Below are 27710 nucleotides of genomic sequence, written 5' to 3' on the forward strand. Positions count from 1 at the left end.
GTGAAGTCTTCCTAGTTCTCAAGGCAGAATTAATCACTCCTGCTGCTGGGCTACTGTGACATGTTATTATCCTGCTAGCATTACATTTATTATTTAAATGTTGTTTTGTTTCTTCAACTAGATTGTGAGCTCTTTGTGGGTAGGGGTAACTAAGCCTGCCAAATTTTTTGAGTTTCTAGTGTGTGTAGAGCACTAGTAAGACACTAGTAATCAAGATAGAGTCTGTTTTCTTATGGAGTTTGTATTCTAGGGAGGGTAAACAGACAACAACTTTTATTTAATGTTTTTATTTATTTTTGAGAGAGAGAGAGAGACAGTGTGAGCAGGGGAGGGTCAGAGAGAGAGACACACACACACATAAAATCCAAAGACAGGCTCCAGGCTTTGAGCTAGCTGTCGGCACAGAGCTCAACACGGGGCTCGAACCCATGAACCGTGATATCATGACCTGAGCCAAAGTCAGATACTTAACTGACTGAGCCACCCAGGCGCCCCAACAAAAAACTTTTTTTTTTAATTTTTTTAATGCTTTTTATTTATTTTTGAGAGACAGAGAGAGACAGCTGGAGCAGGGGAGGGTCAGAGAGAGAGGGAGACACAGAATCTGAAACAGGCTCCAGGCTTTGAGCTAGCTGTCGGCACAGAGCCCGACGCAGGGCTCGAACCCACGAACCGTGAGATCTGACCTGAGCCGAAGCCGGACGCTTAACCGACTGAGCCACCCAGGCGCCCCACAAAAAACTTTTTAAAAACCAGTTATGATAAATACAATGCAGAGAATTAAAATAGAGAATGTTAGAGAATGAATGGGCAGATACTTAGGAGAATAGGGAATACCTCTCAGAGAGTATGGCAGTTAAGATCTAGGAGAATTCAGAGATTACCAGATCAAACGTTCCTGTGCAAGGCTAAGGAGAAATGAAGTTCGGGGGCACCTGGGTGGCTCAGTCGGTTGAGCACCAGGCTTTGGCTCAGGTCTTGATCTCATGGTTTGTGGGTTTGGGCCCAGCGTCGGTCGGGCTCTGTGCTGACAGCTAGCTCAGAGCCTGGAGCCTGCTTCAGATTCTGTGTCTTCTCTCTCTGACCCTCCCCTGCTCGCGCTGACTCTGTCTCTCAAAAATAAATAAAAAACATTAAAAAAAAATGAACTTCGCATCTTGGAAGGATAGAAATAAGGCTAATGTGTGCGATTTGAATCTGGCGAGAGGGAGAGTGGTGCCAGAAGAAGGCAGAGACCAGATGACTCTGAGATTTGAAAGCTAGGGTAATGTGTTTCCTTTAGAGGTTTTTTTTAAATTAATTTTTTAATGTTTATTTATTTATTTTTTACATTTATTTATTTTTGAGAGACAGAGCATGAAGAGGGGAGAGACAGAGAGAGAGGGAGACACAGAATCAGAAGCAGGCTCCAGGCTCTGAGCTAGCTGTCAGCACAGAGCCTGACATGGGGCTTGAACCCACAAACTGTGAGATCATGACCCGAGCCAAAGTCAGATGCTCAACCCACTGAGCCACCCAGGTGCCCCAATTTAATGTTTTTTTTTTTTTTTTTAAATTTTTAAGTGTTTATTTATTTATTTTTGAGAGACAGAGCGCGAGCAGGGGAGGAGCAAAGAGAAGAGACACCGAATCTGAAGCAGGCTCTGGTCTCCAAGCTATTAACACAGAGCCCGACGCGGGGCTCAAACCCACGAACTGTGAGATCATAACCTGAGCTCCTCCTTTGGAGGTTTTTAAGTGGGCATATTATATGAATTAATTTTTAATTAGAATGTTCTGCTTACTGTGTGGAAATGGATTGATTATAGGGGCATCCAGAGTAGAGCAAGGAGACTAGTTACAAGACTTACACTAATTCAGATAAGAATTGATGGTGACTTGGATTGGAGTGATGGTAGAAGAACTGTAGAGAAATAGACAGATTTGGAATTTCTTTTGGAAATGAAGTCAGCAGGGCTTGCTCAGGGATTGGCAATAGCCAGGGAGAGTGAGGCAAAGAGGAATGATGCCTAAGTTCTGCATTATTGGCTAGGGCAACTAGGTAGGTGATGATATTTATTGAGATAGGTTAGACTGTGGCATAAGAATTTTGCTTTGGTCATATCAAGTTTGAGGTGCTTGTTAGACAGCCAACTGGAGCTATAAGATAGAAAAACCTGGCATTCCTGGGAGAAATCTAGGCTGGCATTGTGGACGTGAAGTCAACATGTAGATAGAGTTTGAAGTCATTAAATTCAATCAGGAGGTCACCTAGGAATGGATTGTGGCTAGAAAAGAGAGGTCTGAAGGAAAAGGGGCAGCCAGTGAGGTAAGAGGAAAACCAGTGATGTTATGGAAGCCAAGTAAAGAATATGTTTCCAGGATGGAGTGGGCCACTGTATTGATTATTGTCTCAGATAAGAACAGAGATGTACACATGGGGTTTGGCAACCTAGAAGTTATTGGTGACCTTAACTAGAACCACTCATTGGAGTGATAGAGATAGAAGTCTGATTGTAGTGGATTAAGAAGAAAAGTAACCTGAAGCAGCGTTTGATCCTTTATTGTTGTGCGATGACATAGAGGTTTTGGAAACCAGTTTCTGAAAACTCACTGTGTCATTATTAAATCCTTACCTATTTGTATTCAAATGTGGTTGTGTATTTTTGTTGAAGTGTTTATAATATAATGTTTTTGTACCCTTATTTTAGATGGATTTCTGTGTTCTAAGAATCTACTTAAAACTAGGACTATGTGCAATACAGATAAACTGGTTGAGTGAATGAAACTGTTTTTAAGAGTTAGGTTCCTGGTTTTGGAAAAGCAGACTGGCTTGACCTTGACCTTACAATACATCAGTTTTCTCAGCTGTCAAATGAGGATAACAGGACCAGTTTAGCTCATGGGTGGTTGTGAGGCATGACTACTAATGAAAATATTGTAAAACACTTTTGCAAGTTAAAGTGTGATATAGATGCTAAATAATAGTTCTTTATTGGGATGTTGTGAAATTTAGCAACATGCTGTCTGTTAGAGGCCTTAAGTTCCTTTTGAGAAAGGTGATATATTTTTATAAGTACTATTTGAAGAAAAAAATAGCTCTGGATTTGGGAAAAGTTATTGCTACCCTAATTTTTGGAGTGTAACAATTATGGAAACATAATGAAATAAATTTTAAAGAGAATATTTCTAAAAATTTATTATAATAGCACTTCAGTGACACCTGGGTGGCTCAGTCAGTTGAGCATCCAACTTTGGCTCAGGTCATGATCTCGTGGCCCATGGGTTCGAGTCCTGCATCGGGCTCTGTGCTGACAGCTTAGAGCCTGGAGTCTGCTTCTGATTCCTTGTCTCCCTCTCTCTCTGCCCCTCCATTGCTTGTGCTCTGTATCTCTCTGCTTCTCAAAAATAAATAGACATTTAGGGGCGCCTGGGTGGCTCAGTCGGATAAGCATCCAACTTCGGCTCAGGTCATGATCTCACAGTTCGTGGATTCGAGCCCCATGTCGGGCTCTGTGCTGACAGCTAGCTCAGAGCCCAGAGCCTGCTTCGGATTCTGTGTCTCCCTCTCTCACTGACCCTTCCCTGCTCACCTTGTCTCTCTCTGTCTCTCAAAAATAAAGACATTAACAAAAAACTTAAAAAAAAATAAATAGACATTTAAAAAAATATATATCATTTCAGAGGATTTGTATCACGAGAGTTTTTACCATTCTTGGCTTTTTGGTTCAAACGAGGGTATGAATTGACAGCCTATGGAAGTTATAATGTTGAATGTTTAAAGGACCAGTAGGGGTGATTTATTATCTATATTTGAAGCATCGTAGCCAATTAATGGAACCACTCACAAAAAAGCACTGGAAATGCACTTTAATTTATTTTAGATGACACCGTATAGCCACTTTAATGAATGGTGATGGTTGCAGTTAGGCTTGGAGGAGGGACATGGTGCCATTTCAGGCAAAGCTAGCACTCCTTGTTCCACACCTGAGGCTAAATATAGAATCTGTGGCATCATTCCCTATAATGTACTTAGAAAATGCTTGAAATTTGAATCTGATGAACTAAAATTTTCTCAGCCTCTACAGTGGCATTAACAATAGAGAAAACTTGGGATGTGGGCCTTTTGTGTCTGAAACTGATAAGGGAAAACTGAAATGGTTAAGCAGTAACCTGCTGACGTGATTAGAACTTTATCCTGCTGACCTCTCAGTTGGGATCTTGTGTATTGTTTTTTCAGTAGGGACCTGTGTATTGCTAATTTTAGAACAAAGTGACATGCAGTCAGTTCTTAGCTTTGGAATTGAATTTTTTTTTTTTGAATTGAACTTTTTTTCTGGAATTTGAGTTCTCCCACAGTTCTTTCCCTCTTTGTATCAAGGACAAGTAAAAGGCTTAGCTTTCTTTTCCTCTTTGATGGGAAGACTTTTGTCGCATCCAGCCATTATTTGCTTTTCTTTTGCATTTGGTGACTGGAAGAGGGGATCCCAGAGTGGCCTGCTTCCACAGCAAGGCAATTGAGTAAGCTTACATTCTTAGAGATGCTTTACCTCTGTGGTTATATTTAGACTTTCTTCTATTTAACTCTGTGATCTTCCTTGTTCATTGTAGGCTTGGGGATTGGCTTCAGCTGTTTTATGTTCACAGGTAAAGGTTCATCTTTTATTCTTATTTTAGTTCCTTTGGTTTGCAGTTTACCTGTATCCATTCTTTTTAAATAGTTTCCTTCCCAGAGTAGATGTTTCACAAAGCTTCTGTTCTAAATATTTTTAGGTATGTGTTACTTATGTTAGGCACCCTTATCTCCCCAACATTCCTAGCTTATTTGGGGGTGTAATTGACAAAATTGTAAGATATTTAAAGTGTACAGTGTGATTTAAAAAGTTTTTTTTAATGTTTCATTTTGAGGAGGGGATTGTAAGCTGGGGAGGGGCAGAGAGAGAGACAGAGACAGAGAATCTCAAGCAGGCTTCACACCACCAGCACAGAGCCCAGTCTAGGGCTTGATTTCTCAAACCGTGAGACCATGACCTGAGCCGAAATCTAGAGTCACACATTTAGGTAACTGAGCCCCTATACAGTATGATTTTTAAGTATCATTATCTTTTGTTTTTTTCATTCATAGTAGCCAGGTTTTTTCTCTGAGGCTTGTAGTTGACAGTACTCTCCAGTCAAAATATCTTTAGGATTGTAAGGGGAAACACTTTCCCCTTCCTTCCTTCCTTCCTTCCTTCCTTCCTTCCTTCCTTGCTTCCTTCCTTCCTTCTTCTTCCTCCTCCTCTTTCTCTTCCTCCTCCATCTCCACCTCCTCTTCTTCTTCTTCTTTTAGTGAAAAAGGGAGGTTTTATTAAAGCACGAGTATGGGATCCAGGGGCAAAAAGAGCTGCCTATATGGAGAAGGCACTTTCTATTGCATTTTTTAAAAATGTTTATTTATTTATTTTGAGATAGAGAGCACAAGTGGAGAAGGGGCAGAGAAAGAGAGAGAGAGAGAGAGAGAGTGAGAGAGAGAGTCAGTCCCAGGCAGGCTCCATGCTACCAGTGCAGAGCTCCATGTGGGGCTCAAGCTCATGAACCATAAGATCATGACCTGAACTGAGACCAGGAGTCAGATGCTTAACCATCTGAGCCACCCAGGTGCCCCTCTACTGCTTTCTAACAATATGGAATCATATATAATATTTGACCTTATGTATTTCTTCTGTGACTACCAGTTCATGCCCTTTGAAAATTTCCCCTTGGTGGGGGGAAGAAAAAAGAAAATTTCCCCTTTGGTTGTCTTTTTCTTAATGATTTATAAAAATTCTTTTTATTTTGTGGCCATCAATTCTTTTCCATAAATGTGGCAAATTATTCTTTAAGGCTATGAATAAGAAGTGAGAAAGCGGGCTGTTGCATCAAATGCTTATCCAAGATGGTGTTTGGTTAAAATGTTTGCCTTGGTTATTTGAGCAATAGTAAGCTTCTTTTGTCTCCTTCCAAAGATGCATAGAAGAGCTCCTTCTGTCTGAAGTAATGTATTGGCTCTGTGTTGGTTATAATTTGCTTTTTCTGGCTAGCGAAGCCTTCTTTTTGTTTTCTGTCTTCTGACAGATTATAGGATTGTGGGGAAACAGCGTCCAGGGTTTTTTCAGGAACTGTGCCATTTCATCTACAGGAGAAGCCATTGGCTTTGGCACTAGAAGAGAATCGGCTCTGCATTTAAAGGTGCCAAATCATGCTTGATTCACAAGTTTGCTGCCTCATTTTATGTATGTGTGTGAAACTTTTTCAAGATGTTGGCTTTTACTTTTTCTACCCTGTGCCACCCCTTGAGTATGAGAAATTTACCCTCAGTATGAGAAGTTAACAACTTTTTCCTTGTCTCCAACTCCCCAACCCCAACACACACATTCCAGACATCCCAAACTATAGCAAAAAATGCTACAATCATTTTAGGATTAGGGAAAAATACACCACACAAATGTTTCTGTTCCATGTCATTGGACTTTGAGTTCAGTTATTGGTCTTTCCTGTGTAGGTTTGAATTATTTAGGTGTGAAAATAATTTACTAGCCAAGATGTCTCTTTACAAAGGCATCAGTGAAAGCGAATTGTCAGAGAATTCTATTTCCTGACTTTGGGAAACTTAGTTTGTATAAGAAAGCACATTTAGGAAACCTGTATTTTTTATCCTTGACACACTTTTCAGGGAGCTGCATAATTTATTATGATTTCAAATGAGAATTTTTATTATGTAAGCAGTCTTTTTTTTTTTTTTTTTAATGTTTATTTCAGAGAGAGAGCATGAGTAGGGGAGGGGCAGAGAGAGGGAAACAGAGGAGGATCCAAAGTAGGTTCTGTGCTGACAGCCGAGAGCCTGATGCTGGCCTCCAATTCATGAACCATAAGAACATGACCTGAGCCAAAGTTGGACGCTTAACTGACTGAGCCACCCAGATACCCTTATTATGTAAGCAGCCTTGTTAACTCCAAGTGTATCTGTTACCTTCATGTTTGTTTTAAATAGGTTCCATGCCCCGCATGGAGCCGGTTGCAGGGCTTGAACTCATCACCTTGAGATGAAGACCTGACCTGAAATCAAGAGTCAGACACTTAACTGACTAAGCCACTCAAGAGCCCCAAACTTCATGTTTTTAAAACTGTATAATAGGGGTGCATGGCTGACTCATTTGGAAGAGCATGTGATTCTTGACTTCAGGGTGTGAGTTTCAGCCCCATGTTGGTTATAGAGCTTACTTAAATAAACTTTTTATAAAAAATTTAAAAACTGTGTATAGTAGATTTTGAAACCTAGTCATTTTGATATTTTAGCAAATCTTCCACACATGTTAACACTTCATGTCTACTTTCTATAGATAATTGTTTAAAGATAACTTGTGGTTATAAATTATTTCCATTTAGTTTAAGATGGGGAAAATAAATAGAATAAGCCAGTTTGGATATGCTGGTTTGTCTAGTGTGAATTCTTTTTTTTTTTAATGTTTTATTTATTTTTGATAGAGAGACAGAGCATGAGAGAGGGAGGGGCAGAGAGAGAGGGAGACACAGAACCGGAAGCAGGCTCCAGGCTCTGAGCTAGCTGCCAGCACAGAGCCTGACGCGGGGCTCGAACCCACGAACGTGAGATCTGACCTGAACCAAAGTCGGAGGCCCAACCGACTGAGCCACCCAGGCGCCCCTAGTGTGAATTCTTATGTGGACATGGTTTTTTTAGTCCCTCTGCCAGAAATGCTTCCCCTTCTGCCCTTCCCAAAACCCACAGTCTTGTAAAAGTTGAGGTTTGGTTCTTTTTTGTAGTTTGCTTTTTTTTTTTTTTTAAACTTCTGTGTTTTCCCTCACTAGACTAAGCACCTTAAAGACAGGGACTGTAGCTTATTCACCTTTTCTTTGTCTCTGGGTCTAATGGATTTCCTGGTCTACAGGAATGCAGTAATACATGATGATGTGAGTGAATGAATGAATACATTTAATCCCCAAAGATACAGTGAATGGATTTTACACTTCCCTCTAGTGTCTGAAAGAGAATGTACAGCCAGCTTTAAAAAAAGTACTTTGCTACATTAAAATAATAGTTAAAGGCATTGCCTTCCTTCTCATTTTTTTTTTAACTTTCATACTTGTATTTTAGACCTGCTGTTCTCTTTAAGACTGGTGGATAGGGGCGCCTGGGTGGCTCAGTCGGTTGAGCATCCAACTTCGGCTCAGGTCATGATCTCGTAGTTTGTGGGTTCGAGCCCTGCTCCGGACTCTGTGCTGACAGCTCAGAGCCTGGGGCCTGCTTCCGATTCTGTGTGTCCCTCTCTCTCTGCCCCTCCCCTGCTCACACTGTCTCTCTCTGTCTCTCAAAAATCAATAAATGCTAAAAAAAAAATTGTTTTAAAAAAACAAGACTGGTGGATAATAAGGTGTTTTTTTTTCTTTTCTTTCTTTCTTCTTTTTTTAAATCAGTCTGTCTGTATCACATGGGTATTTGAATCCTATAAATGTTACATGATAGGTCTATATGGGGAAAATGCCCTTTTAGTAATTTCAGCTTCTGGCACCTAGGTAGTGCAGTCGGTTAAGCCTCTGACTCTTGATTTCAGCTCAGGTCATGATCTCAGGATTCTAAGATCGAGCTCTACCTTGGACTCTGTGCTGGGCATGGAACCTGCTTAAGATTCTCTCTTTCTCTTTCTATTTCTTCCTCTCTCTCTCTGCCCCCTTCTTGGCTTCTCTCCCCCACTCAAGCTCTCTCTCTCAAAAATAAATAAACATTAAAAAAAAGTTTCAGCTTTTGTTCAGGATAGCTAATTGTTATTGTTTTGTCTTTGTTATTCAGTTCTGAGTTTTCAGTATATTTTTTATTTATTTTTTGAGAGAGAGAGAGAGAGAGAGAGCCAGAGAGGGCAGCGAGGGAGACACAGAATCCAAAGTAGGTTCCAGACTCTGCACTGTTCACACAAAGCCTGATGTGGGGCTCAAACCCATGAGCCGTGAGATCATGACCTGAGCCAAAGTCAGTGCCCAACCGACTGAGCCACCCCAGGCACCCCTCAGTATATTTATTGTGATTGGAATAAATTAAGTGTCAAAGGCACTTTTGACACTTTTCAGTTTTGTTTTGTTTGTTGGTGTTGGTTGGTTGATTGGTGTTTTGTTTGTTATAAATGTCATTTGGGAAATTTGCCAGAGTACTTAAGAAATATTGAAGTGTGATAGTACTGGATGGATGTTAGTTACCTGCACTAGTTTTCAGCCTAGCTCATTGATCTTTTCTTTTTGTTTCTGAGAGCCAATATGTTTTTCTGTTTCAGCATCTTTTACTGATTATAAAAGTTAGACATGCTCTGCATAAAATGTTTAAAAACTATAGAATATAATGTTAGTTCCACTACTTTGCTAATCTATTAAAATTACAAAATTAATGCATGTTTACTTTGTGAAAGATCCAATAAAACACATATTTAAAAAGTTCTCTGGGGGGCTTGTGTGTGGCTCAGTCAAATAAATGTCTGACTTCGGCTCAGGTCATAATCTCACAGTTTGAGTTTGAGCCCCATCTTGGGTTCTTTGGTGCTCTGTGGTGACAGCTCGGAGCCTGGAGCCTGCTTCAGATTCTGTGTCTCCCTCTTTCTCTGCCTCTCCCCCACTCATGGTCTATCTCTCTCTCTCTCTCTCTCTCTCTCTCTCTCAAAAATAAATAAAAACATTAAAAAAATTTTTTTTTAAGTTCTGTCCTTTGCTCCCTCTAATCCTTCTTATCTTCCTCTTAGTGATAACCACTATTGACAGATTGGTATATATACTTCCAGCTAGTTTTTTGGACCTACAGACACATAAAATACTCCCATGTGCTTAAAAATAGATACGATTTTATAATACAATCTGAAACTTGATATTTTAAAACTTTTCACAGAGACAAAATATATACAGTATAGAAAAGCGCACAAAGTGTACAGCTCAGTGACTTTTCACAAATTGAACGTTACATATGTAACTAGTTTCCCAGATCAAGAAACACTCCCAGCCCTCTTGAAGCCCCTCCTATCAGTTTGTCCGTGATACTATTGAAGTACAGATTAGATAAGTAATTAGTAGTGGCAGAGTTAGAATTGATAGTTTTATCTTGAAAATGAAGAGGTTTATTAATGGTTTCAACTTTGGTGGCTTTTTTTGAGAACTAGGATCATTTTAGTGATTTGGATCACTCTTTTGCTATAAAGTTTGCTGGTCTAAATAGTTATTGGGGACTTTACTATGTATGCCTTACTGTGCATAATTGGGAAGGGAGAAGATACAAAGGCAAATATAATACAAGTTCTGAGTTACAGTCTAAATTAGGAAGACAAATCACATATTGGACAACAAAATAATTAAATTGTGTAATAGTGATTCAGAAAAGGAATCACTGCTGACAGTATCAAAGAAGGCTCTATAAGGAAGGTGGAATTTGAGCTTGAAGAATGGGTAGGATTTAAATGGGATGGTTATAACAGGACAAGTTATGGCATGAAAGTAGAAATGGGTGAATATGATAGACAGTAAGCAGATTCGTTTGTCTGGTGTGGGGGAAACATGCTAGGGAAAGGTAGGAAGTAAGTTTGATAGTGTAAAATAGTGCCAGATTATGGAACTGTAGCAGCCATAGAGTGGCAACTTGGCTGGATGACATAGGTACCAGAGAGCCACATATAGCTTAATGGATCGGAGTATTAGATTTGGAGCCCAAAAGACTCAAATTCTTTCCCCACCCCCACCCCCAAATTCTAATATTGACTTTTCCATTTACTAGCCATATGACTTAGAGAAGGTTCTTCAACCTCTCTGGGCCTCAGTTTCTTTATCTGTAAAAATGGGGAAATTGTCATAGGCTTATTATGACAAAATACTAAATATAAACATATAGTTCTTGCCACAGGGCCTTGGGCCTGGTAAATGTGCAATAAATGTAACTTTCTGTGTCTTTTAAAAAAAATTAGTGTTTGGGTTTAAAAAAATTTTTTTTTCTGTTTTTTATTTATTTTTGATAGAGACAGCACGAGCAGGGGAGGGTCAGAGAAAGAGGGAGGCACAGAATCTGAAACAGGCTCCAGGTTCTGAGCTAGCTTGTCAGCGCAGAGCCCAACTCAGGGCTTGAACCCACGAACCATGAGATCATGACCTGAGCCGGAGCTGGATGCTTAACCGGCTGAGCCACCCAGGTGCCCCTGGGTTTTTTGTTTGTTTGTTTTTTTAGATTTTTTAAAATGTATTTATTTTTGAGAGCGAGACAAAGGGAGAGGGGCAGAGAGAGAAGGAGACACAGAATCTGAAGCAGGTTTCAGGCTCTGAACTGTCAGCACAGAACCCGATGCTGGAACTCATGAACCGGGAGATCATGACCTGAGCCGAAATCAGACTCCCAACCAACTGAGCCACCCAAGCACCGCTCTGCCTTTTTTAAGAACAACAAATGCTTGAAAGCAATGGTATGCAGAATGAGGAAGACTAGAAAGAAGTTATAGTTACCCCACAGACATGTTAAGGGTCTCTCTTAGGTTTATGGTAATAAAGATAAAGTACATTTGGGATGCCTGGGTGGCTCAGTCAGTTAAGCTTCTGACTTTGGCTCAGGTCATGATCTGGTGGTTCGTGGGTTTGAGCCCCACATCAGGCTCTGTGCTGACAGCTAGTTCAGAGCCTGGAGCCTGTCTTCGGATTCTCTGCCTCCCTCTCTCTCTGACCCTCCCTTGCTCAGTGCTGTCTCTCCCTGTCTCTCAAAAAAAATTTTTTTTTTAAATTTAAAAAAAACATTAAAAATTTTTTAAAGGTAGAGTACATTTGAGAGACATGGAAAGAAATTGGACTTGAATTCTTTAGAAAATGTTTTGAGCTTCTCCAGTGATCTTTTATTAAATAGTTGTAATGTCTCAGTGGACTGTATAGATACTTGGGCAAGATGACTTTGACTTTTTAATTAAGTTAAGGTATTTGAAACTCCCTAAGAGTCCCATGTTTATATTTTAGAAGAGGATATCAGAAATTTTATCTGAATTATCCATTTGCCAAGAATATTTGTGATAATAGTGGTGAGACCGGTATGTTTGTTTCTTTGTTTTTGATGTCTTGGCAAATTAATTGGTGCATCAAGATTGGACATCAAGATTACGTTTATAGTTAGCTACTTTGAGCAGTAGCTTCTTATTGTGTAGTTATTTTAACATAGAAAATGCCAGATGACTGCTAAATGATGTGAATTAGAGAGTTCTTGAATTTTTGGTTTAGATCAGGAGAAGATGGGATGAGACTAGACTTACCTGCTAGGCACACTAGCAAACTTTAAAATTAAAAAAATTTTTCACATTTAGTTCTTTTCATGGAACCTAATGAATGCTACTCTATGAAACATCAGTGAGGTTCCTCTGTAAATCTGTTTAAGCCAGCCTTTTAATTTGGGTTAGAAAGAAGAGCTGTCTTTAAAATGGGCATGTCCACACAGCTCCTTTTTCCATCTTACAAGAAGTCTGAGGTTATAGATATGAAATGCTTTGAACTCCATATTAAGAAAGGGCTACTTAGGGGCGCCTGGGTGGATCAGTTGGTTAAGCGTCCTACTTTGGGTCAGGTCATGATCTCACACCCTGTGAGTTCTAGCCCCATGTGGGGCTCTGTGCTGACAGTTCAGAGCCTGGAGCCTGCTTTGGATTCTGTCTCTCTCAAAAATAAACATTACAAAAGAAAGAAAGGGCTGCTTAAATTGCAAGTACATTTTGTTGTCTTTTAAGAATTAGGGGCGCCTGGGTGGCTCAGTCGGTTAAGCATCCGACTTTGGCTCAGGTCATGATCTCACGGTTTGTGGGTTCGAGCCCTGCATCAGGCTCTGTGCTGGCAGCTAGCTCAGAGCCTGGAGCCTGCTTCAGATTCTTTGTCTCCCTCTCTCTCTGACCCTCTCCTGCTTGTGCTGTCTCTCTCTCTTTGTCTCTCAAAAATAAATAAAAAACATTAAGAATTAAAAAAATTATAGTATTACTTGGGGGAACTAAGTGGAATTGTAGAGTATGATATAGGTATTTAACAGTTGCAAGAATTCTGTGGACAAAAATGACAATATAGGTAATAGCTTACCTTTTCTGATCCTCATTTTCTTTTTCTTTATTAAGAAGATGTTTTATTTATTTTTTTAAGTTACTTATTTTGAGAGCGAGAAGGGGAGGGGCAGAGAGAGAATTCCAAGCAGGCTCCACGCTTTCAGTAAAGAGCTTGACACTGGGCTAGGGCTCACAAACCCCGAGTTCATGACCTGAGCTGACACCAAGAGTTGGACACCCAACCAACTAAGCCATCCAGATGCCCCAATGTTTTATTTATTTTTAAGAGCATGAGCAGGGAGGATCTGAGGAGAGAGAAGGGGACAGAGGATCTGAAGTGGGCTCTGCATTGACAGCAAAGAGCCCGATGCATAGGGCTCCAACTCCTGAGCCATGCATGAGATCTCATGACCATGAGATCATGACCTGAGTGAAATCAAGAGTCTGACACTTAACTGACTGAGCCACCCAAGTGCCTCTCTATTTTATTTTTATTTTACTTTTTAAATTTTTTTATATTTATTTGTTTTTGAGAGAGAGAAAGCCAGAATGTGGGGGGAGGGGGAGTGCAGAGAGGAGGAGACACAGAATTTGAAGGAGGCTCCAGGCTCTGAGTTAGTGACATAGAGCCTGATGTGGGGCTCCACCTCAGGAGCCCTGAGATAGGTCTGATCTGAGCTGAAGTCTGACACCCAACTGAGCCACCCAGGTGCCCCATTTTATTTTTCTTAAATGAGTCCCATGCACTGCTTCAACACAGTACTTAAGAAAATATTTTATGGGGGGCGCCTGGGTGGCTCAGTCAGGTCATGATCTCGCGGTTTGTGGGTTTGAGCCCCGCGTCAGCTGACAGCTAGCTCAGAGCCTGGCGCGCCTGTCTTCAGATTCTGTGTATCCCTCTCTCTCTGACCCTCCCCGGCTCACGTTGTCTCTCTCTCTCTCTCTCAAAAATAAATAAAACATTATATTTTTAAAATTCCTACAATCTTTGATACATTTCCATCCCAGCTGTGTTATGCCCCTAACGTTGGCATTAAGTGATTGAAGTGTTGATGCAGCTTGCCAGTTATGCGGTGACCTGGTGGTTGCTGAGAGGTTTTTGTTGCTTGTTTGTTTGTTTTTTCCCCTGATCTTTGGCATATGGCTTGAACAAGACTTAAAATACTTGTTTCCTGATTGTACTGAAACCAGCTAAGGGAGTGGTTAGCTTGGATTTAATTGGACGTAGGTGTTTTATATCTGAACTGGGTTGGAGCCAACTGTGTGTGTTTTGGTGTGTGTGTTTGCAGATTATTTGATGTATTCCTTCTCCTACTCCCACCAACTTCCAGATAACTACCTTCCCTATATGCCCTCTCCCCTCTTAATTTCTACGTCGCAGGATACAGGAGTTTCTGACAGGGTGGATTGATGTTTGCAGCAGATCGAATACACAAACCTAAATCTATTCACGGTGTGAAGTTGATTAGTCTGAGAAGAGAAGGGCGAGGCAGAGAGGCCCCAGGAGCATCTTTTTATTGTCGGGTGTCATATGGTGGCTATTGCTGTTGAAGTCTGAGGCCTCCTGGCAGGTATTGCCTGGCTAGGGACCACTCCTAGTACCCCGGCAAAGAGCAGGCGGGGGAGCGGTAGAGGGGCGCCGCATCACCTGGCCCAGCTGTGGGGTGCTTGTCTCCCGGCTTTGGGGTGGTAGTCAGGAGAGACGGGGGCAGCTCTAACAAAGAGGAGCCGCGCAGGGGCCGGGGCCGCGGGTAGTTGGCCTATCCCCGGCGGCTGACCTCCCAGTGGGCCTCCCCAGTTGGCTGCTTGGCGGGTCGCTCTCCTGGCTCCCTGGCTTGCCATTGGCTGTGCGGGCGGGAGGGGGTTTGCGGAGGGCCGGGATGGAGTTGAGGGGGCGGGGCTGGCTTCCGGCAGCAAAGGGGAGCAAGCGGCTGCCGGCTGGGGGAGGGGGTGTCGGCGCACCACCGTGTGCTGTGCTCCGAGAGCCTGGCACTCGGAGCTGCCATCTCCCCCTCCCCCTGCTAAGACAGCTATAAGCCCCTTCTCTTCCCTCCTGCCGGGGCGGGGCGAGGAGGGTTGAGCTGCCCCAAGCGGGCGGGGCGGAGCCTAGAACCCCTCAGAGCGCTGCGGAGCGAACCTCACCTTCCCTCCTGGCTCAAGAGGTGTGTGTGTGTGTGTGTGTGTCTGTCTGTCTGTGTGTGTGTGTGTGTGTCTGTCTGTGTGTCTGTCTGTGTGTGTCTCTGTGTGTGTGTGTGTCTCTGTGTGTCTGTGTGTGTGTGCGCGCGAGCGCGCGCTTTTTCTAATGCAGCCCCGACTTCAGCCGACTTAACCTTGTGGGGAAATGGAATGGGAAGTAAGAGCTCCATGTCCCATCAGTTTATTTTGATTTTCTGATTCTACTCTTCATTCTTCTTTCCCTCCCATCTTCTCACCACTGCAGCAGGGTAAGGAGACTCAGGACTCTTACCTCCTTTTTTACTGATATGTCGATGTCGGTCTCTTATGAAATAAAATGAATGAAGAAAAGAGGAGCCCTTTCTTGTGTGGCATCTAATGCAGTAAACCACACAGAAGGAAGGAAGGGAGAAAGGAAGAAAGGAAGGAAAAGAAAAGAAAAGATAAGATACAGAAAGGGGAAAAAAAAGGCTAGAAATGGGTTTTTGGAACTGTACTGCATCCGTGTCCATTAAGGCTGTCTTCACCATTTTTTTACTTGGGACTGCCTTATTCAGCAAAAACAATCTGAAAAGGAAGAAGGTGCTAGTGGAAAGAGCAGCCACTGTCAAATTGTGGTTAAAGGAAATCCTAATAGTTGTTAGCAATTAACTCTGTTAGTCTCCTCCTGAGTACCTTGTCACTGGCTTTGTTTAGTACTCAGCCCTACTGGAGAAATCTAGAAAAGAAGCAAACTTGCCTTACTGTTACTGAAACTTAAAGTCGTGTCTGTTTCTCCATCAGTTTATTTTTTATATCCATATATTTTCAGAGAGGTTAGTTTCTGTCATGAAAAACCAGAACCAAACTTTTAAAAAATCCAGATGGATTTTGTTCAGTTACTTTTAAAAGTTTCCTCCCTCCCAAACTTTATGGAACTGGGTGGCTATAGCATTACAATTTAAAGTATATTTATCTCTTTTGAGTTCTTTTATTTCTATAATTTATAGATCCCTTCTTTTTGAAGGACACAGAGCTTATCTTCAGCCAAAACAGGAACCTCTTTATAAGTTTTTAATTGAGTAGAAAGTTATCAATTGAAGATAGAAAACCCAAATTTTATGATATTAGAAACAATGGGGTGTGTGTGTGTGTGTGTGTGTGTGTGTGTGTCTTTCTGTGGCAGTGTTTATGTTAAACTTGCTTAATTTACCTGGGCATTTTCACCAAAGGTGTTTGTACCAGGTTTATCTTAATGTTGCTTAGCAAAGATCTAGAATGCCAGATGGGATAAGTATCAATTTTTGGCAGCACTTTTTGGTAAATAGGAATTGAAATGATTGAGAGATTCTTACAATCCAGGTTCAGTTTCCACAGATTGTTCTAACTGGAATTCCAGAATTGATATGCTAGAGCTGTCTTACAGTTTTAATTGGATCAGTGTTTTTTCTTTGCATTGACTATTGGATCTCTGATAAGGGGCAGTTTGTGGTGAAAGCTAAGTATTATGAGGAAGAGGTGTAATAGGATAGGAAACCGTCTTAGTTGTAGAAGCTTACTAGGGATCAGGAGTCCATCTGTCTGTCTGTCTATCTATGTGCATATCTATCTTTTACATTTCAAGTAGCCTTGCTACAGAATTATACAAAAAAAGGGCACCTGGCTGACTCAGTCAGTGGAGCATGCAGCTCTTAATCTAGTGGTTGTAAGTTCGAGCCCCATGTAAGGTGTAGGGATTACTTTTTAAAAAATCTAAAAAAAGAACTGTGCAAAAAGTTGACTCGTAGTAAACCTTTGTTGGATTTGGGTTGTCTTTATTATCCATTTATCCCATACAACTCCATAATGTTTAAATTGAAAGGCCCCAGATATCTTATTTTACATGACTTGTTACTGAGAATGAACTATTAAAAATCATTGGTTGAAGCTTTGAGTAAAACAAAGTGCACTTTGGTGTCTAAGTTATAGCAAACTGAGAAAGTAACAAAAAAAATATTTGAAGGCTATATTAAAGCATCTTGATTCTACTAAAAAATAAGTTGCCAGCCTATTTGGGGTCCTAGGGGGTTTTTTGTCTACCCATGGGTAAACAATACAGCTTTGTAAAGTTCTGTTACTCTTCATTCACTTTATATTTTTATTATTTTCTTGCCTGATTTGTGTAATCAATATTTTGCATGGTACAGTGATTTCCCCAAAGAATTTCCCCCAGGAGACAAAGGCTATGTATAGAACTAATCGTAGGTATATTTACACTCATCTCCAAATACCATTTAAGGGAACTGGAACTTGTCAGATTTGGTCCTCTGCAAGGAAACAATTATATGAAGCCATGACTTCCCATAGTCTCTTAGTTGAGGGGACATGGCGCCACTGAAGTTAAAAGTAGCTGATTTAATTTTCTTTAGCAATCTGTTTTTATCCATCCTGATTATTTCTGTGAGTCACAGCTTAGGATGTGTTAAGAAAAAGGGCCCTGTGTTCTCTCTAAAAGGAGATTCAAGCCCAATCCTCCATTCACATCAGAAGTATAAAATGATCCCCTTGAGAAGGTAAAGGAAAAGATTGGACCCTTGGCGTTGATTCTCATAATAATCAGCTTGAGTGTTGTAAGGTTTGGAATTGGGGAAAGCTTGCTCAAGATTAGAAAATATTAGAAGCAAAAAGAACTGGGAATGCTGTTTTGTGAGAGACTCCTTTAGAGACAATGAATGCATTCATATGGAGATGTGAATGGTGGTAGTTTTTAAGCTATTCAGCTTTGTCAGTCAGGTGTCTTAGACAATATTTTGTGGGTTTTAAAACCCAGCCCCCTCCCCCAGGGGTTGACTCTTGGAAGCTGAATCTTTTGAGGAAGTTGTTTGCTCTAAGTCTGAATCCAGAGGGTAGAGGACTTGGTAGAGTCTGTTACCTGCTCAGATAAAGACGTGGAATCGATTGTTGGTGAGTTACTGAACTCTTCCTAATGAATGGTTGCTAGGCAAAATGCATCTCAATCAGTTTAATCCACGATAGTTTACAGGTCTCTCAGTGAGGGCCAGAGCTGCCTTTCTAATGATACTGCCCTTTAAGAATCCTGTTAGATTTGCATATATGTTGCTCAATGGCTCACCCCCCCCCCCAAAAAAAAGAGAAGAGAGGTGGGGAGGCTAGAATGATGGATAGATCTCACTTCATCCATCTAAGAGAATTAGCTTTTGGTAACATTGGGTCAGCATTGTCATTAACTTCTCTACTGGATCCATTGGTGGGTAGGGTTGCTCTTCAGTCGTAGGATACCACTGTGTTTGATTATCTTTGGTTTTGTAACTAGTTAGGCAGTGAACTAATACATTCATTTTGGAAACAGGCCAATGATAACACTGCCCTTGGGCCTGGATGGATGGAAAATAGGACAGAGTAAACAATTGAGGGCATAAATAATGAATCTTCCAACTGAGCCCTAGGAGAGTGAAGGAGATTCAATCTGTCAGTGAAAGGGGAAAAGTCCACTGAATCAATTACCCTATGTTTGATACTGCACTTATTAAGGGATTGTTAGAGCTATTCAGAAACAGTTGCCTTTTAGATATAAACTTTTATATCTAAATTTTTTTATTCCAAGGTGGGGCTTGAATTTACTACCCTGAGATCAAGAATCACATGCTCTACTGACTAAGCCAGCCGGGTGCTCTGTATTTCTAATATATTTAATTATTTTCTCTAAGAACTCCTTTCAAGATCCTTATTTGAAATGACTTGAAATTTTCCTATTTCTGCTGTGAGAGATTGTTTTATTTCTGTAGTGATGAGGGGAATTCAAAGACAAAGATGCCACTATCAATCAAGAAAAGGAGGAAGGTTCAGGATGAGATGGTGGAGGAATAAAAGATAGAGCTGTAAAGAAAAGGCCAAACTGAAGTTTTATTATATTTGGTGCTGATGGATCTGAGGGAAGGACCATTGGGCTGCTTATATCAAATTCAATCATTGACTGAGTTTGTTACATTTCAACCAAGTTGAAAAGGGCAGAGGTGTCTTTACCAACACATGGGCAGAGCTATAGTTAATTCATTCCTGATCAGAGAACAGAGTCAGTACTTGATTATTCATGCAGAAAGGCAAGCAGGCAAAATACAGACAGGTAAAAATTCAAAGATATTCCTAGCAATAGCTTTAGTAACCTCTTCTGCTTTTTAACTGGGACTTTCTAGCTGAACAAACTGATTATTAGAGATTTGTTTTCTTTCTCTGGTCATTCAAAAGACCAGTAAGTAAGATACAGCTTGGATTAAACTTCGTTCGTTCCTTCCTTCCTTCCTTTTTAAATTTTTAATTTTTTTATGTCTTTATTTTATTTTGAGAGACAGAGAGTGAGCAGGGGAGGGGCAGAGAGAGAAGGAGACACAGAATCTGAAGCAGGCTCCAGGCTCTGAGCTGTCAGCAGAGCCTGATGCTGGGCTGGAACCCACGGACTGTGAGATCATGACCCGAGGCGAAGTCAGACGCTTAACCGACTGAGCCACCAGGTGCCCCTCTTTTTTAATTTTTAAAAATATTTATTTTTGAGAGACAGAGCACAAAAAAATATTTATTTATTTATTTTAAGGAAACAGAGCACGAGACAGGGGAGGTGCTTAGAGAGAGGTGCTTAGAGAGAGGGAGACAAAGAATCCAAAGCAGGCTCCAGGCTCTGAGCTGGCAGCCCAGAGCCTGACACAGGGCTCGAACTCATGAACGGTGAGATCATGACGAGCCAAAGTCAGTTAGATGCTTAACCAACTGAGCCACCCAGGAGTTCCCTGTTTATTTAATTTTTGAAGACTTTGTCACATAATTACACTGAGGTCCTAGGGAGAATTAAGATTTTCCAAGTAGATCATAGATAAACTAGCTTTTGGTACTAATATACTTTCTTTGTTGTCATCTTCTGGCCCCATGGTATTTGCCAGTATTTCATCCATAGATGGAAAGCCAAAGAGGTGTTATCAAAACAAACCCCTCCTCCTAACATTGGGCTGTATATTCTCTTGTGGTGAGAGCTGTTGGCCAAAATGAAATCCATTTAGAAGTCATATATCAGGTTGTGATTAAAGAAGTACCATACATTATACATTTCAGAGCTCAGGATTTCTCTAAGTACTGTTTGGTGGGGAAATGTTCTCTCTCTCTCTGGGAGGTCAACTGAATGTTACAGCAGATTTAAAAGGCAAGGTTTCCATGACCAGTTGCTAATTCTTTGCACTCAGCAAAGTGGTTTTGAGGACCAGTTGCTGATGTGAGTGAAAATAAGATTTTATGCCACTTGCAGAATTGAAAGGATTTAGACATCATCCCGATTGCTTCAGAGGAGAACCATCAGCGTTATTAGTCATAACTTAAATTTCTTTTTTCCTTCCAAAATCTGAAGTATTTCTTCCATTGGCATTTCACTTATCACTTACTATGTAAAGGGTAGAACTTAATCTATTTTAAAAGGAAAGATGTGGGGCACCTGGGTGGCTCAGTTGGTTGAGCATCTGACTTTGGCTCAGGTCATGATCTCATGATTTGTGAGTTTGAGCCTTGCATCGGGCTCTGTGATGACAGCTCAGAGCCTGGAGCCTGCTTCAGATTCTGTGTCTCCCTCTCTCTGCCCTTCCCCTACTCCCTCTCCCTACCCCCCCCTCCCCGCTCTCTCTATCAAAAATAAATAGACCTTAAAAAAAAAAAAAAGGAAAGATGTATCAAGACTATGAGAAGTTAAAGGCCGCTCATCCCAGGTCACAGTATATCAGTGGAAAAAACACATTTCCTGGGTTTCTGAATGGGCCTTAGGTATTACCCAGCTGTTCAGCTGAGAGTGGTTGTACTATTGTGAAGACATTAATTTTGTAACTGTAAAGGTTCTTGTTTGCCTTTTGCTTATCTTATCCTCCCAGAACCTTTTTTTCATTCAACAGAAAGTAAGACCACTTGATTAATGAAGAATCCCATATCTTGGTTTTAACCTGTCCTGCTAAGTGTTACTGTGCATTCACTAAAGTGCTTTACAAAGGATTTTAGTACTTAGGGTTCATTCAATCCCTGTGAGGTTATGGTACAATTGGAGTGTGATACTGTGTTAGAGCATTTCTGCAGAAAGACAAAAGGAAACTCCTTTGGGGGCTCCTGGGTGGCTCTGTTGGTTAAGGACTGCTCAGGTCATGGTTTCAGTTTGTGATATTGAGCCCCATGTCAGGCTCGGTGTTGCGTGGATTCTACCCCACCCCCCACTCTCTATCCCCCCCACCATAAATAAACTTAAAAAATTTAAAAAGAAAAAAAGTCCTTTGCCTATTTCTGTGGTCCATGGCAAAATTAAGTTGGAACAAGTTGCTTTTTCAGGAAGCTGTGTTTTAATTTTTGCCTCTTCTCTAAGCTAAACAAATGCCCCAAATGAGATGTATCATTTTTATCATTCATAGTACATTTTTGGGACATTGTTCCAAGTGCACTTGGAAGTGAGAGGCTGATACCACTTAAGCCTACACATCAATTCTGTAGCTCTCTGAAATTGTTTCCACCAGCTGCCTCCATCCACCTATCTATCTACATCTGCTCATGTCTTAGCTTCCCACAGCTACTTCAGAAAGTACTGTTGCTCAACCAGGGAAATGCTAGTCCTTATCAAAGTCAGAGGTGTGTGTATGTGTGCGTGCGCCTGCCTGTGCAGGCTTGAATTATTTTGTTGTAGTATTGCTTGAAGAGTATTTGTACATTACAGAAATAAGATTCCCTTCTTCTAAACAAGTTGATAAATTGCTTTTTATTAAAAGTGCAAGTGTCCTGAGTGGCTCAGTTGGTTAAGCGTCCAACTTCGACTCAGGTCATGATCTCATGGTTCACGAGTTCCAGCCCTGCGCAGGCTCTGTGCTGCCAGCTCAGACGCTGGAGCCTGCTTCAGATTCTGTGTCTCCGTGTATCTCTTCTTCCCCTTGCCTGCTTGCTCTCGCTCTCTCTGTCTCTCTCTCTCAAAAACAAACAAATAAATAAATAAAACTTTAAAAAGTACAAGTGTCTAACTTAAACTCGAAATGAGAGAAGGGAAAAACTATATTGGTTATAGTTTAATTGCTTTAAAAATCTGTTCTGTAATTAAAAGCTGTCTTGCTGTCTTGCACTGAAACTAGGCAGATAAACCATGGAGAGAACTACAGTTTCTCAGTGAGGACCACTCTAACTATGCTACTTTAAATGGCTGTCCCATCCAATAGTCCTCATTTCCCTATATGGCTTTATTTTCCTTTTCATAGCATTTATCACCTAAGAGCAACTTAGTTCATTAAGTTTGTCTGACCCTCTCACTATATACCATGTAAAAATGGAAGTGCGAGTTATTTTCTTTTTTTCTCTTTTGCCAAGTCCCTCACTCCTAGAACAATGTCTTGCTACATAGTAAGTACTCAGTAAATATTGGTATGAATTAATTGGAGAGGTACTTTTGAATAGAAACTTGGGGATTAGAAGTGGAGTCTATGGGAAGACTTCATTGTCTTCCTGGAGCTAGTACAAAATTGGGGATCACATTACTGGACTAGTTTAAGGAGGGAAAGAATATATGGGGAAAAATCCTCAAGGAATTGGGCGTAATTAGCCAGGATTAGGAAATGATAGATCTTTTATAGTATACAAATACGAAGGAATTTTATATAAGATAGATGACCAGCTCGTATTCACCTAGAAGAGGACACAGGACTAGGCTGAAACTCCTGAACAATGAATAGAAGACATGCAGAATTTCCTGATTTCGAAATAAACACTGGAACCGATGACCAAAGAGGGATGGTTTCTCAGAATTGATTTTTGGCGGAGGCACTGTTGGAGGCAGTGGTGAGAACAGAAAGAGCACAGAGCGGGGGGACAGAAAGCCTGGTTGTAGTTGAGGCACTTCTGAGCTTTTCCTAGTTTATCTCTGAAAAAGAGACAGAGGATCCCTGTGCAAACTATCTCATAGGGCATTTGAGAAAAGCGAGTGAGAATCCATGTGAAAGCGCTTAGGAAATTATAAACCTCTCTACAAAAGTAAGCAGTCGTTAATGACTTTATAAAATCACCTTTGTAAGTGATTTAGAATCTTGGAATCTGGAAGTTGGTTTAATGGTCATATAGTCTAAATTCTTAGTTACTGAAAATAAATTCTTTTATTTTTAAGGAATAGTCATTGCTTTTGCTTCAGTATTTCTAGTAGTATGCCACTATTGAGTAAGGTCAAAGTGTTGTTCATATTAGTTTAAAATTGCCTTTCTTCATACTTTATTAATCTATTTTTAAGCTCAGAAATATATCTACTAGGGGCACCTGACTGGCTGAGTTGGTGGAGCATGTGATTCTCTTTTTCAGGTTCAACTCTTTTTCCCTTTACTATCCATATTACAGTTTCTAGATCCTCTCTCGTTTTTTGATCTTGAGTTTGTGAGTTTGAGCCCCACATTGGGTGTAGAGATTACTTAAAAAATCTTAAGAAAACAACAAAAAAGAAATTACTCCCTCCTTTGTATGATGGCTCTCTTATGACACCCTTTTTAAAGATCATCATCATCTGATGTCATCCTTGAAATCACTATAGCCACTTAACTGATTTCTGCCATCTCCTGTTTATCTTTCACATTTTCAACAGATTTATTTCAAATAGACATCTGAAGGGCGCCTGGATGGCTCAGTCAGTTAAACATCTGAGTTTGGCTCAGGTCATGATCTCACAGTGCATGGATTCAAGTTCTGAGTCAGGCTCTGCTGACAGGTCAGGAGCTGCTTTGGACTTTGCATCTCCCTCTCTCTCTGTCCCTTCCCTGCTCGCACTCTGTTTCTCACTCTCTCAAAAAATAAACATAAAAAATAATTTTTTAAAATAGACATCTGATCATGTTACTCTCTTGAAACATGGGACTCTAACCCAGCTTTATTCTTAATCTGTTGTTTTGTCCCTCTAATATGAAATTTAAGGCTCTTCATAATTTGGCACACCAGGTTCAATCTCCAGGTTTGGTGCATACATTCAACACCCAACTCTTCATACTATACCACTTGTGGGTTCCCAAACATACATTTAGTTAGGCTACTTTTTTTTTTTTTTTTTTAAGTAGGGTTACATCCAGCATGGAGCGCAACGTGGGGCTTAAACTCGTAACTCGGAGATAAGGACCTGAGCTGAGATCAAGAGTTGGATGCTTAGCCAACCGAGCCACCCAGGCGCCCCTAATAATGGTAGTTTTCTAGTATAGTTGTGCTTGCCTTTCATTATGCTAGTTTTCTCAGCCTGGAGTGGCTTACCCTTCTCAATCTGGTACATTCTTGCTCAGCTTTCAGTGACCTATATTTTTGTTCTCCCTTCTTTCTCACTGTTCCTTGGAAATATTTGTTTCATTATTTTGGTTTTCAAACAACTTTATTCACTTTTTTCTTTTTGAAATATAATTGACATACAACATTGTATTAGTTTAAGGTATATAACATAATAATTTGATATTTGTATATACTGTGAAACATTCACCACAGTAATCACATTTCTTACCAGGGCTATTATCTGTCATATTTGTGTTTCCAATACATAGTACTCTCACAGTGCCTAGTGCATCACAGATGCCCAGGGAGCAAATGAATGAAGGATGTTCCTACTAAGTGTTCTCTTTTTCAGGTTCAACTCTTTTTCCCTTTACTATGCATATTACAGTTTCTAGATCCTCTCTCGTTTTTTTGTTTTTGTTTTTGTATATCTTGGTTGAGCTATTTCTAGGCTTTCCTCTATTTCCATCAGAAAGTATATTTTAATGACTGCAGGAGTGAACTGAAACATTCTAAAATAACTTTTTTTTCCAACACCCCCTCCCCCAATAACTTTTAACAAAAAATGTACCAAATGAGCCAGTTGTCCAGCTGCTGCTTTGGGAAAGGTTCTGAATGTATTAATTTCTAGCCACCTCCTTGCCAGAATAGAGCCCAAGTAAAATAAGCAGAGAGGGGGCACCTGGATGGCTCAGTTGGTAGAGTATGAGACTCTTAATCTCAGGGTTGTGAGTTCAAGAACATGTTGGGTGTAGAGATTACTTTAAAAAATGAAAGTCAGCAGAGGTGAGCACTGTGTACCTGCTTTACTCTTTTCCTTTTCTTTTTGAAATTTATTTATTTATTTACTTAGAGTGAGAGTGAGTTGGGGACGGGAAGAGAGAGAGAGGGAGAGAAAGAGTCCCAAGCAGGTTCCATGCTGTCAGCACAGAGTGCCACATGGGGCTCCGTCTCACAAACTGTGAGATCCTGACCTGAGCTGATATCAAGAGTCAGACGCTTAACCAACTGAGCCACCTGGGCTCCTCTCTTTTCCTTTTTGTCACCTTAGCAGGGTCATTACACGTTTATAAGTCCTGTTGATATAAAGACCATGATCTTCTCATTCTGTAAAACAGAGTGGCTTCCTAAGATTCCACAATAACCTTACGGGAGTGTTAGACACAGTTGAGAAACAGAGAGTGGCACTAAATTCCAGGAGAAAGGATGCAGCTCTTATCCAGAATTGAAGGCAGATGAGCCAGGCAGCAGGGATCTATCAACTCCAAAATCCATTCAGAAGTGATTTAATCTTTGCTGTTGAAGCAGATCAACAATGCCATTTGCCTGTCTAAAAAATGAGATTACCCAGGATTCTCTTAGAAGAAGATAAGTTATTAGTGTAATAGTAGCTTCTGGCCTTGTATGATGTCTCCTCTTCGTACTACATGGTAGTAGCCCAGGGCACATTTAGTGCATAGTACAGGGTATAGAGACCAAGCCAACAGTGTTTAGGGGAAATTTAACAATTCTCAGCAACCCTCAGCCTTAATGGACTTGTTTATTGTTAAAATTCATCTTTATCAAAGGAAGCACTCGTTAATGATTTTTCTTCTGGCTCAACATGCTGGGCATTAGCCGAATTGCTGAGTGATTTGCACTGGGGAAACCATGAGAGCAATTTCTTGTTTGTCCACAAATTATCATTAGCAGTTTCATTTGCAGATTGAAGAAGCAGGAGGAGTGGGCTGTTTGCCAGTTGCAGCTTCCCTCCGATTAGGGCGTTAGTTCAATTATGTTCAATTAACTTTTATTGCAGATAGTGGGGATAATTACTTGCAAGTCAGTTTTTGGCTGCAGTTATCCTAAGACCGAAGTATGAACTTGATGGATTTTAATAACCAGAATGACACATTTTACTCCTTCCCTCCACTGTAGTTATTTCTTTTTACAGACCTCTTTTAGACAGGAGATCAAAGCATTGTAAAAATTCATCTTACGATTAAAACATATTGTCCTTCTTTTGAAGAGGATCCTGTGTAGGATTATATTTTAAAAGAATCTATTAGGAGCAGCCTTAATGGCTTTTTATATTCTGAGATCATACCCTTGAGTTCATTGCTCCTTATCATAAGAGAATAGACTGAGATGGAACTAAATGTCATTCACAGCAATTTGTGCTTATTGTAAGATTATAGTAATTGGCAAGGTGCAGTTTAGTCTTCTGCTTGCATATGAAATTCCTTCAAAGTACAGAAGTAAACTTTAGTTTGAGGCACTTTAAAAATCAGTAGGACACTGAGGATACATTTCGTAATGCTATAGGAATTTTAGTATGACTTTTTTTTTTTTAATATTGGGCTATTAAAAAGTTTATTTAACAAAATAGTTCAGTATGAAAATGCACATGATAAGGGCGCCTGGGTGCTCAGTTGGCTAAGCGGCCAACTTCAGCTCAGGTTATGATCTCACTGTTTGTGGGTTTGAGCCCCATGTCAGGCTCTGTGCTGACAGCTCAGAACCTGGAGCCTGCTTCTGATTCTCCCTTATTCTGTGTGTGTGTGTCTCTCTCTCTGACCATCCCCCGCTCACCCTCTGTCTCTCTCTCTCTCTCTCAAAAGTAAATAAACGCTAAAAAATTTTTTTAATGCACATGATCTTATTTTCATATTGTAGTAAAACAGGTGCTATGGAGAGAGGACATGTAGAAGCAGTTGGTATTTTCAGGTGAACATCCCCATTGTTTATACTCGTTCTGAGGCCTCTAACATGATGACACAATTTCCTCGTATTACCGCCATTCCATTAGTAGTCTGTTGTTCACTAATTGCCATCTCCACACATTCATCTATCGTAAGATTCATAAAGGGATTGAACCCTTGCAGTATTCCTTGGACATGTCTGCTACCATTTAATTTTGATGATAATTTCTTGTCCATAAATTTTTTTAACTTGAAAGGGTGAGTTGAGCTTCGCTCATGGTATCTACTCAGAGAGCTCAAAGATGCCTCTCTGAAAAAATGTTTTATTGTAGTTTTTATTTTAATAGAAGGTTGCATGGTATCTTTGGAAACATCCTTGCTAGGTGAAAAAAGAGGAAGGAATAGTTTGTCTTTCTCTGAAGATGACAAAGTCCCTGTGCTGTTTTCCTTCAGACTTTGCCTTCAATTGTTTGATGTAAATGGTCTCATAAGTAAAAGCTTATCTCCTTGACATGCAAAAGACTAGTCAGTTCCAACCTGGGGCTGTTCTTAGATCTTCAGG

At 40.5% G+C, this 27710-nt stretch overlaps 1 protein-coding gene and 1 pseudogene across 3 annotated transcripts in view; one reads left to right on the forward strand and one right to left on the reverse strand.

The window, feature by feature from the left end:
- The window catches only part of FAM222B (family with sequence similarity 222 member B), a 72458-nt gene that overhangs the window by 16065 nt on the left and 28683 nt on the right, over positions 1-27710 (forward strand). Inside the window, exon 1 of one of the 3 annotated variants that reach the window (XM_029928220.1) lies at positions 14946-15193. The exons of the other annotated variants lie outside the window; for them this stretch is intronic. The gene's annotated coding sequence lies outside the window, so the exon portion shown is untranslated. Of the gene's footprint in view, positions 1-14945; positions 15194-27710 lie in introns of those variants that run through there. 3 annotated transcript variants of the gene reach the window in all.
- Positions 27191-27403, reverse strand: LOC115282273 (annotated as a pseudogene).

Source organism: Suricata suricatta, chromosome 17 (assembly GCF_006229205.1).
Source record: "Suricata suricatta isolate VVHF042 chromosome 17, meerkat_22Aug2017_6uvM2_HiC, whole genome shotgun sequence".
Classification (NCBI taxonomy): Eukaryota; Metazoa; Chordata; class Mammalia; order Carnivora; family Herpestidae; genus Suricata; species Suricata suricatta.